Here is a 12,185-nt window from a genome sequence, read left to right on the forward strand (position 1 = left end):
ACTGACAGCTGCCGAAAGATTTTAAGAAGCAAACTGTTATGTGAATCTGATGTCTCTGGTGCCTACTTTGCCTATTTGATAATCAGGAACAGAGACTACAGGCCCTATTTAGAGTTTGGCGGATGCAGCACTTCAACCAAAAAGCAGTGGATATCCTATAAGCCCTATGTAAAGTCCAAATATCCGTTTTAAAAAACTTTATTGGTAAAAAAAAAAGGGGGAAAAGAACTAATATAAACATGCACATTTGTCCCAAGGAAATGTGAACATTTTAATCTCTGATTCTTTTAAAACTGCAGTTTTATTTTCCCTGTTCTTAATCCATTTTTATATTGCAATGGTTTTAAGTAACTATGCTAAATAAAGATGACTTACTATGTAGAGTATATATACATTAATATGCTCTAAATATTGTGGCATGGCATACCCCATTTTTGACAGATGTCTCACATGCGCTAAACTCTGAATCGACTGCATAGCTTAAATCCTGGCCCCCATTCCAGTGTGATAACTAACTTCATGTTAGTGAAGAGACTTCATAGTGGCCAACTAACCTAGAAAGTAAAACATCATTTTCAAGCCTGAGTTCCGGTGTATTAAGCACTTGGTACATAAAAATGTGATATGGACCCACAGACATGAAAAAGATGGTGTTGTGGGTCCAGTCGTTGACACCATGAGGTTGAGGTTTCTGATGATTGTTTATGTATCATTTGTTGATTGTCATAGCTTCACGAAGACATTAAAAGAAACAAGAGAACAATGAAGTGAGTTCTCTGTGTATGAGTTTGCAATAGTTAGGCTGATGTTTCTGGCAGGAAACATAATTCACTCCAATCAGGGTACACCCTCTGGTCTGATGCTTGTCCTTTCTTCTTTACTAGGTCTTCGCTGGCAGACCAGGCATAGATCCTCCGACCCTGGGAGGAGGAAGCTTGTTAGGTGTGGAACTTAAGGTTTCTCTTTCTTTTTTGTTTTTATACAGTATTCCTGTTCTTTCTCTCCAGGCTTTTGTGTATGCTGTTCCACTTTTAAATTTCTTGTTCTGTCTCTTCTCACATTCTTTCCTCTAACTAAAACTCTGTTTCAGCTTTCTCATGTTTGTTGATTTGTACTCAGAGCATAAAATGTCTGCTTTCAGCAAAATCCATTTCTTTCTCAATTTCCGGGAAAAAGGGTTTCAGGGCACTATTAAAAGTAGTTCCTTTCTAAGAAAAAAAGACACCTACACTTCACACATTAGGTGTTATTCCCCCCCAAAATTGCCATTTTCTACATTGTAGAGGTTCGCTCAGGTAAATCAAGCCTCTTAGCAGTCTTCCCCTTGCTCCCCCTTCTCTTCCACTTTCTTACAGCTTTTCGTTGCACTGTTGTTGCGCTCTGACGTTATTGTGTGATACCACCATTGTACCCTGGCACCCGCCGGGCTGTGCCACATTCCTCCAGGAATGAGGAGGAGCATAATGCGGGTCCTGTCTCCTTTTGCATCAAAGAAACTGACCTGTGATTGATTGTTTCCCAAGGCAGTTGTCAGCATTAGCAGATTCCACCTGCTCCCACTATCCTCTCCAGCTCACTGCAATCCCTTTTCAATTATTGGCGTTAGTCACTGCTGCCTCACTGTGATTTGCTTTCTGCTTTCTGTCTTCCACACCTTCCTGTTCAGCCATTTTCTCCATTCGATCATCTTCTGGGTTTAAATCACATCCCTGGAAGAGAGCATGACATGGTCTTTCTTCCATGTTTATTGTCTTTTCTTACTCTGTTTCCTTAATTGTTTTTGCGTCTATTTTCTGATTTTTAGGCGTTGCTGTACCTGTGTCCCCTTGCGGCAGTATGAGGAGTTTCAGACCTTCATGCAAGTCCTTCCCCTCGCCAAAGATGGATTATTGGATCTTGTGTTCTTCAACAATTGCTATGCACAGAACTGCATTCAGCCTAACCATTGTACAAGTGTATGGCTGTTGTGGGCTTCAATTTAATATCACTCGAATTAAGGTATGAAAGGCTTCACTGACTAAGGTGAGGTATCAATATAAGTTTCCAGAACCAAATTCCAAATGGTACACTTATTTAATACCAATGGGAACACGATTTGCTGATGAATGTAAATAAAATTAGCAGCAATTGACAAAAAATATGAAAGTGCCTTCAAGTGCTCCAACAGACACTACTATTAAAACATAGAGGGAACTATATAAGCAATTAATATACTAGCCAAGAGAATTTTTTTATGATCAAAAGGATATCTTGATACACGAGGAAGTAAAATAGGAGATGATTAGATATTTTGAGAGGTGCTGCCGCAATGCACTTGGTTAGCAAATGGACAATGTAGTAGTCAGATTATTAAGGAGTACCAGGCAGAATAAATCAGGATACAATCTCATACTGATATTTTGCTGCATAAATCATCTGCTTTTCATCATGTAATTTGGAATATAGTTTGGACCCTACCTGTGAGAGTAAAACTGAACAAGTTGTCAAATATGATTCTCAAGTTCATGGACGCTATGGAAACGGTACAGTAATCATAGAATTTAATTTGCATTTTTGGTCTGAATGATAATTGCCACTGTACAGCCATGTTTAGGCCCTATTTCGTCTCCACCTAATGATAGTACTCGGGTACCAATCCACAAAAGAAGGCTCACAATCTAGTTGATAACTATAGTTTAATACTGTTATTGGGAACCAGGAGTAAGGTATTTGCAAAGTGATTTTTGGTGCCCTCAGTGGAATGGATAGATACTAGGATAATCCCACTGCCTCATATAAGCTTCATATCACATAAAAATGGTTCTGTCGAAACACGTACGATGTATGAAAAAAAGGCATTGTGAAAACATATTTCAAAGATACAATTCAAAAACACACCATAGGAATTAAAAAACATAGATTTACATTTATGAAAAATTGCACCAAATAAGTGTACAATGGTTTCTGCTAAGCTGCTCTGTGATAAATACAAAAAGTGCTTGTTCAATACAAAAACAGGTGTATAAAGTATGATAAAGGAAACATAAATCAACATTCACAGTTGTTCAATATAAGAGCCTGGTCAAAACCATATCGTTTATGTAGTGTCTACGGTTGGGACTTTCCCGATTATGTTCAACATCCAGGCAAGTCGAATTAGAAGTACAGAAATATTAGAATATATTTTCAAACAGTTGCATCCATTCTAATCTTCACCTCAATGAATTCAGCATTCTTATGAGCATTCTCTAAGATCTGAACTTTGATTATGCCATTGTGTCAGAATACTTGTGTGTTCCTTCGTTTTTTACTGTACCGAAGAAGGCTCTTATTGACGTCCATCTGACATGCCCTCTCAGCAGGTTGAAACGTCGATGTGTCTTTATTCTTGGCCTGTATCTAAAAGTCTCTAGGTAGGTCAACACAGTATTTGGAAACTCAACGGGAATGGCACAACTATAGAAACTTTTAAATTATATTGACCAGGCTCTCATATTGAATGAATGTGAATGCTGCTTTATGTTTCCTTGGTTATATTTTATACACCTCTTTTTGCACTGCACGAGCACTGTTTGCACTTATCACGGATCACATTGCTGGAAACCATTGTATACTTGATTGGTGCTAGGTTTTCAATAATGTAAATCTATGTTTTTAGCACCCGTGGTGTGTTTTTGATTCGTTCCTTTGAAACATGTTTTTAGAATGTATTTTTTTCATACATATTAAGTGAAACCGACAGAACCATTTTCATGTGATAGGATATTTAGAGCTCTGTTTCGGAGGACCACAGGGCAAACATGTCATAGTAAGCAGTCATCCAGGCTTCATGTTTTGTTCTTGCAACATGGTCCTTTTTTTTACCTTAAAGATCCCGGCTTCCAATCTGTGTTCAAGAAAATGTGTTGCACTGTTGTTTTCTGTACTAATGAACAGCCGTTGACTACTACTGTGGAGAAACTGACACTTGTGGGCATTTGCTCAGGGTTAAGACTGTTGACCCAGAAACACGGGTCAGGATGCAGAACAATTTGATTGGTATTATCTTAAGTAATATCGCTATCAAATTATGCAAGGTGGCATTTTGTGCCTCCTTCTCTTTGATCTACATGCAGTGGGCATGATAAAATATCTGCTCTTTACATGGAAACCCTGATACCGTTAGACCACACTCTGATTATACTTCAGCGTTTACTTAATAGTCAGAATGTGGTCAATACACCTAAAATTAGGTGTCAACGACAAACGTAATGGTTTTTTATACAAGGACAGTGAAGCACTCTTGGTAAGTACATGGGGCAAAATGTCCCAGTTATAACACAATAGATTGCTGGTTACTGCATCTGTTCCTTCATTAGATGGGGTGACACATTTATTGCATTTAGATATTAAAGTTGCCTCTAGTTTCATTTGACTTTGTTTATTCCATTAGATGGAGGAACATCCCCGGTTCCTATTTTTAATGTTTTACTTCCATATTTTTTTACATTGCTGTAATACTGTTGTCCTGGAATAAACACATTATGAGCTGAGTCTCTTGACTTGATGGAGTGCATACTACTAGAGAGATTGTTGAAACTTAGTATCTTTTTGTCTCAGTTTGTAGGTGTAATTGTGGCATTATTCCCAAATAGCTCTCGGGTAAATCATGTGTTATGTCTCTTGAATGCAAACTGCTAAATAAAGTGTTGCACCTTTGCATTTTTGTAAGTCAATGTCTACTACATCTGGAAGCCCACAGCATCAAGTTCCTGAACTGCTTTTACAAGGCCTTTGCTGACCTGCTGTTAACCCATCTGGCGAAGGGGTGTAAGTAATTCCTAGACAACCGCAAGGGCACCCCTACAGTCAAGGAATCAACTCTTACTTTAATACTCAAAGTGGGGAGAGACCCACACCATTGCGGTTCATACCACCCCGTAGCACTTCTCAATAACGACATTAAAATGTTTGCAAAAATTCTAGTGAGCCAGTTGGGAGGTGTGTGGTCACTGCTGATGTCCCCATTCCATGCAGGTTTCATTAGAAATAGACAGACTTAAGATAACATTTGATTAGCTCTCAATATAGTGGATAAGGCAACAACAATGAACATATAGGTCCTTTTTCTCTCACTGGTTGCGGAAAAGGCTTTCAACCAAGGAGACTGGTCCTTCTTGATGAAAACACTAGACTAAACATCCATAGGTCCACAAAGGAAAGCATACATATTAGTCAATCATACCAGGCTGTCCAAGAAACTCTGCATAGATGCCTGCCTCTTCAAGCCCATTGTTCTCAAGCAGGGGACACGACCGGGGTGTCCCCTTTCACCCCATATCATCTCTCTTACCAAGGAACCCCTATAGCATTGGATGATGGCTAACCCCCAGATGGCAGGTCAGACTAACAAATGCGAGAAAGTGAAGATGGCATTTTTGCAATCAATGCTCTCTGCTTTTTTACCATTCCAGCTACCTCACTCCCAGCACTCTTGATGGAGTTGGAGCAGTCCCGGGAAGTTGCTGGGTTTAAGGTCAACTACCAAAAATCTATTGCAAAGGGTGTGGGGAGAGAGCCTATGGACTCAAAGACAAGGCAAAGAAATATGGTTTGCAGACATATCCAAGAGGGATCCAGTACCTAGGGGGACACAATTCCTGCATATGTCACTGAAGTCTACTTAAGAAATGTCCACCCTCTCTTGGATATGCTGTTAAAGGACTTGTATTGACAGAATAGGCAGGAGATTTCCTTGGTAGGCATGATAAATTCTGTAAAAATTAACTTCTGGTCATGGCTACTATACCTTTTTCGCTTCCTCTCGGTGCAGGTTCCCATAGACAAGGTGAGGCACCTTACCCGGAAGAAGAGGGTGTTTATTTGACCGAATAACAGCCATGGGTGTCTCACTCCCCCCTGATCTGGGGACCAGAGGAGGGTGGATTAAGGTTTCCAGATATGCACCGGAACGTTCTGCCGGCTCAGATTTCCCCAGCCTTCTAAAATTTTAGAAAACGCAATTAATTCGGAACTGACTGACTATTTAAACAGCAATAACATTTTTGATGCTACTCAACACGGTTTTAGATGCCGACATTCCATTAACCCTCATCATGGCCACTGAAGAGATTCACAGAGTGATGGATGGTGGGGGAAGAGCCGTCCTCATCCTGCTTGATCTATCAGCCGCGTTTGATACAGTGAACCATGAGGTATTGACGCGGTGGCTGAGGGCATCAGGCATTAGAGAGGCGGCTCTAACTTTACAAATATCTTTTTTGGCCTCTAGAGAACAAATTATATATTGGGATGGTCTTAAGACAGCAAGTTCTTGCCTCCCTTGTGGTGACCCGCAGGGGTCTGCGATGTCTCCAAATTTGTTTAATATATACGTTACTCCTCTGGCAATACTGATAAAAGTTAATGGTCTAATGCTTGTATCGTATGCAGACGATACCTAGATAGTGGTATTGGTAACTCAAAGTGTGGACACAACTGCGGTCCGGTTTCGGAACTGTCAAAACAACATCATGACATGGATGAACTCACATTTTTTAAAGCTCAGTACGGAAAAGACTGAGGTAATTGAGTTCAGGCATAAGCCTTCAATATGGAGCCAATTATGGTGACCCATTGAGGCTGGAAACTGTCCTGTTCCCGTAACCAAGGCCAGGAACCTTGGCTTTATGTTTGATAGCAATCTAAAGTTTGCTCAACAAATTAATCAGGTATCATCTGCTTGTTTCTTCATGCTAAAAAAAACGCGTAAAATCCTCCCGTTTATTCCATTAACACAGTGATTGGGGCATTGGTACTCTCTAGAATTGACTACAGCAATGCATATACCTGGGAGCAGATACAAGCTAGATTGCCAAACTGCAGTCCCAACAGAATGCGGCGGCTCGGGTGCTACTTGATCTTCCTAAACATCACCCTACCTCTGCCAGTATTACATTGCTCTACTGGCTCCCAGTTCGGCAGTGAGTGGACTTCAAGGCCCTCTGTCTTGTACACAAGACTTTGTTTGGAGGGGAGCTACAGATGTACAGCACCCTTCCAAAAGGTACTCGCCTCAACGCTGTCTTAGGTCAGCAAATACAGGACTGATCCTGGACCCCAAGATAAAGAGAGTCAGTTGGGGGAGAAAGGGCTTCACTTACCGTGCGGCCAAACTATGGAACTCCCTTCCCGCATTGATTAGACTACAGCCTAACAGGACTCTCTTCAGAAAACAAATAAAGACATGGCTTTTCCCTAAGCTCGCAGACTAATCAGCATGGGCCCGGCATCCTCTCACCCAGTGCCAAGAAGCCTCTGCATTTGTGTGCTTTATAAGAAAATCAGTAAGTCAGTCATCTTGCTGAAACAACGTATCTATGTAAGCATATGAAACAGTAAACTATCTGGTGTAATCCTACTAAACGTATCCTAAGCTACATGTCTCTGGTGAATGTGTATGCTCGGCCAAGAATTCCCTGGCTGAATGATCAAACCCATTACCTACAGGGAAAGAGTGTAGGACCCTGTCTTAGTCCTAACTTGGGCACTCCTCACAGAGATATCAATCAGCTGCTGGGTGAAAGCATCAAGGTGTAGAGACCTCTCGATTACAGCAGAAGTGCTCCTCCAACAACACCTGGAAACAGATGTATATTTATAACAAAAGGCATGCTTGTCCTGGGCTGAGATTATAATCAAGGCTACCATTGTTTGTGTGCTACAAATAGCTATGCTGCCATGTGTACAAAAACAGCATGCGCATTTACACAACATGTGTGTAGGCCTTGTACACAGTGTCAAGGGAATACAATAGTATTCTTGTGAAGTTGATTCAAATAAGCAAGGTTGGTGTTTCCAAGAAACGAATCCAAACTATCATGAATGCATATGTTTTTCAAAAGTTTATGTGAAAAAGTGAAGGCAATTTTAGGGAGATGGGTGTTCATGTAAAATTCACACGTTTCCTTGGAGGCATAACTGGGACACATGCCACCACCCTACTGACACAGGGAAAGTGATGGACCAAGATCTGGACTATTCATGTAGTGGAATGCTTAAAAGTGCACTTGTGAAACGAGAAGCTCAAATGTGACTTAATTGCCAACTCCAGCACTTATGACAGTCTGTCACATGGTGGTGTTTTTTGTCTTATTTGGGGATGAGCAAAACAACAATTGTTTAATCATTCAATACAAATTAAAAATGACTAATACCTACCGCCCAAGCCATTCTTATAGCTTTGGCGGTTTGGAATGTTCTGAATTATCAAACTTGTTGAGTATAATGGTTAGTAGTTGAGTTGGTATTGTCATAGGCAGTGCTGGGAAGGGCAAATGGGTGATGAAAGCTACAGTGGCCTCCTGATGAGGGCCCTGGCACTCATGTATTAAACAAATTAAGCACTGTTCCACACCTATATTAAACGAGAGGGGCCAGTGCGCTGACCTTCGGAACCGATTCATCTTGCAGAGGATCGGACCATCGAAAAAAAAGACTGATAAACTTGCGGGAAGAGATGAGGGGTTAGGAAGGTTTGCTGGAGCAACTCCCTGCATTGAGGGTATTCATTGCTCTACAGGGTGCATATCAGGGATACCAAGATATAATTAACAAGATCTTGTTGATTTGCCATTACTGTGCTATGTGTGCAATGTACCTTATTTCTTACAGATGCTTTTACTACCGTGGGTTGAAATACAAACTTTAAATAAAGTTGTGAAAGAAAGAAAAAAACTATGCTCTAAAGTGTGACTAGCAATTTACAACTGTACAACCCCAACAAGCAGTTGCTAGTTCATTCTAAAAGGCAACACTTTTAGAAAGCTCATCAATAATCAAGTCAAAAATATTAATACTTATACAGCAATAAAAAATGCATGAGGTACTGTTTAACTTGAACATTTTTATTGTGATTGTGTCTATTTTCCACGACTTGATAACCGAACGTTCAACTGTCCGTCAATGCGTCTGCTTCAAAGAGTTGAAAAATTTTCAACTCTTTGAAGCAGACGCATTGACGGACTGACAAACCTTTGGTTATCAAGCCATGCAAAATAGACACAAACACCATATAAAATGTGTGTCTACATGACATAAACCATTTTGAAAAGAAACTTGGAATTAAATGTATGTTTTTATACTATGGAGCCCTGAAGAAGTCCCTCTGGGACGAAACGTGTCAGCTACTGTAGTTTATCTGCCTGATTATCTTTATATGAAAAAAGTCCAATAAAGAACTTTTTTTGAAAAAGAAATGATGTGGAATCGGATGTCCTTCTATGTGTATATAAAGATTGTCCTATATTTGAACTTTATAGATTTTATTGTTGTGTGCGGAACTGCTTTGTGTTTTATGTTAGTTTGGAGTCTTTTCCCATCATGGAGTAGAGAGGGATGTACTCCTTGGTTTTCTGCACCAGTATCTTCTTCCCACACATTATATTGATAAGTGCAGACTGTTCTTGCCTCAACCCTCTGGTTGCTCTTATATATTTAACTTGATCATTGTTGATCATTTGAAACAGCATTTTATAGCATTTGTACTGCAACGTTCTTTGTGTCAGGTCTCTGCCCTCAGTCAATATTGGTGTTCATAAAATTCTATTACAACAAGATCAATACTTCAGCAATAATAGGCCACGAGAAAGTCAGGGCTGCCCTGGATAAGTGTTGTTTATGTCAGCTGGATTAGGAAAGGATATTGCACCGTCTAAAGCTTTGTCCTGGTGTAAAACAATTAGGGAAAATATATCTAATGACCGTGAAAGAAACCATGCAGTAACCATAGTATAAGAAGGTGTTTAGCAATACTTACTGGAGAATCCTAAAACAAATATTTTATTGCAAAACACAATATCTTAAAGGCACTTTGAAAGTGTTGAATACATGTGAGGCAAGCTGTTAAAATATTGATATATCTATTCTTGAGGTTGGACTAAAAGAGTGCTAATAAATTGTTATACTCTTGCTGTAAAGGTGATTGACTAAAATGTTTAGCATCAGTATTTATATGGTGCAGCATTCCTGTATTGGTGGTGAAAACCAAATCATACCTGTGTACATAGATGGTCAGTCACCAAGCCGTACTATTCAGTTTCCCACGACCATACTAATTTAATTAGTCAAGTCAAGTACATTTTTTATTGTATAAAATTATTAAAAATTATTACAAAATACATTTTGATCATCATAGAACATAAAACACGTGTATAATGTTAACTATTAGAGACTGTTAGCCATATGAAAAATAAATATCATGTATTTCAATTTGATACTATGATTCCCTGTTCAGCTTGCTGTAAGAGGGATTGGGCTTTCATCATGTATTTAACCCCCCTGCAGGCCAACATAGGAGATGATCCATCTAGCCATCGAATTACAGCTTGATACACGGATTGCCGAGGCACTCAAATTAGGTATAAGATTGTACAGTCACAAATTCACAATAATTCAAAAACAACCAATTGACTTTTTCGAACGTAAGAATTTTTGTCAACACCTAATTTCCCAATGAACCATGTTCACCAGTTTATGGTATAAATATAACAAATCTTTCGGATCACCTTGAGCGTCCACGCTGTTGAATTATAATAAAAAAATTCCTTTTATTTGACAATATACAAACCTCTATCAAAGAGTGTTTGTTCGCTTACGATACAAACATCATACCGTGGTCATACTAACCACCTCTCCATATTCGTCACGTTATAATCCACTACTTGCAAAACGGGCAACCCAACATGGATGAATTCGCCATGTGCACATTCGCTCTAGTCTATGTTACGCACTACGTTTAGACGCATATAACGTCTGGTAGAACACAGTCACGTGTCCAAACAGGAACAGGGCTCGGGGAAAGAGAACCCGCCAGACACGTTCGGAGAGCCGCACACGGGTAAGATAATCACACGACTGCTAGCACAAACGAAATAAAAAGATTTTATAGGATGATTCCGACCTCGGAATCGGCCATAACTTTAAATACCCATATGATTGATTCTTTTTTCAGCCTGGGGTCCGCTTAACAGGAACCGCAATCCGGTATCCTCGTGTAGAACTTACACACGTAAGAGTGTAACAAACGGTCTTCCAAGGCATGAGTTTATTAACTAGAAACCATACATGAAAATGTTTTTACTGGAGCTTAATTTCTCTTAACAGCACACGTTTCGAGAGCAGAATTTTACCCATCTACGTGAAATTTATCGGGTGTCCTCCAAACCCCATTTAGACTACTTGATACCCACAAATATGTAAGTGGATAGATAGGACACGGACGAAATGCGGTCAATGTGCTGTATCACTTGTGTCTAAAAATACAAAGAGTTTTATTCACATGTGTTGTATGGGAAATTTCTTTCGTGTTGTCATAACAGATGCAAAACAAGTCGGATAAACTATAGAGAGATTTAGATCTGTTTGGATAATACATTAGGGCATCGTGGTGATGATAAAACATCACATTTTAATGGTGACATATATTATTTTATCCTGTCACAGAAACAAAGATTACAACCGTTGCTGCATACACTCATACCGAGTGCCATTGGTCAAGGGCCCGGCTGGGTCGGAATTATCACCAGCTTAGCGGTGAGCCTGCACTTTAGATTTGGCAGACAGTCTTACCTTGGTGATCTCTTGCCTTATTGTCACTAAAAAGACCACTAGTGACGAGATTCCTTCGGTTTTCTCTTTTCTCTTTTTTTTATCCAAATATGCAGACCTTTCGTCATTTGACACGGCCATCTAGGTATGTTTTTCGGATGGGCACATATTTTCACTGCGTCACAACAAATAGCATGGAGGATGAATGAGCCGCACACGGATAGTACACTTCCGCTGCGACGTAAAACACCTTTTCATTGTTTGCCGCTTCGGGTACAATTTTTGTCCCTCCACACAGCCATCACAACTCACCACACATAAGCACGTCTGTATAGAATATCGGTATTGGACACCAATTTTCGACACGGATGGATCATGGTGGCACAAATAGACAAATCTGAGGTGAATCACTGTATGTTCACTGCAGTAGGAAGCAAATAATGTTTTTGTCAAGACCATATATTATGGTCATGTATGTAAAATTCATTTATACAAAACACATGTTCGATGCCACTCATTTGTTTGTTTCAGCCCTGAGGAATCGCGAAGGCGATGAAACACGTGTCGGCTGGCTGTATTCCACATTAAAGACTCCAAGATTCACTCATCTGCTGGAGCTT

This window comes from Lissotriton helveticus, chromosome 11 (assembly GCF_964261635.1).
Source record: "Lissotriton helveticus chromosome 11, aLisHel1.1, whole genome shotgun sequence".
Lineage (NCBI taxonomy): Eukaryota > Metazoa > Chordata > Amphibia > Caudata > Salamandridae > Lissotriton > Lissotriton helveticus.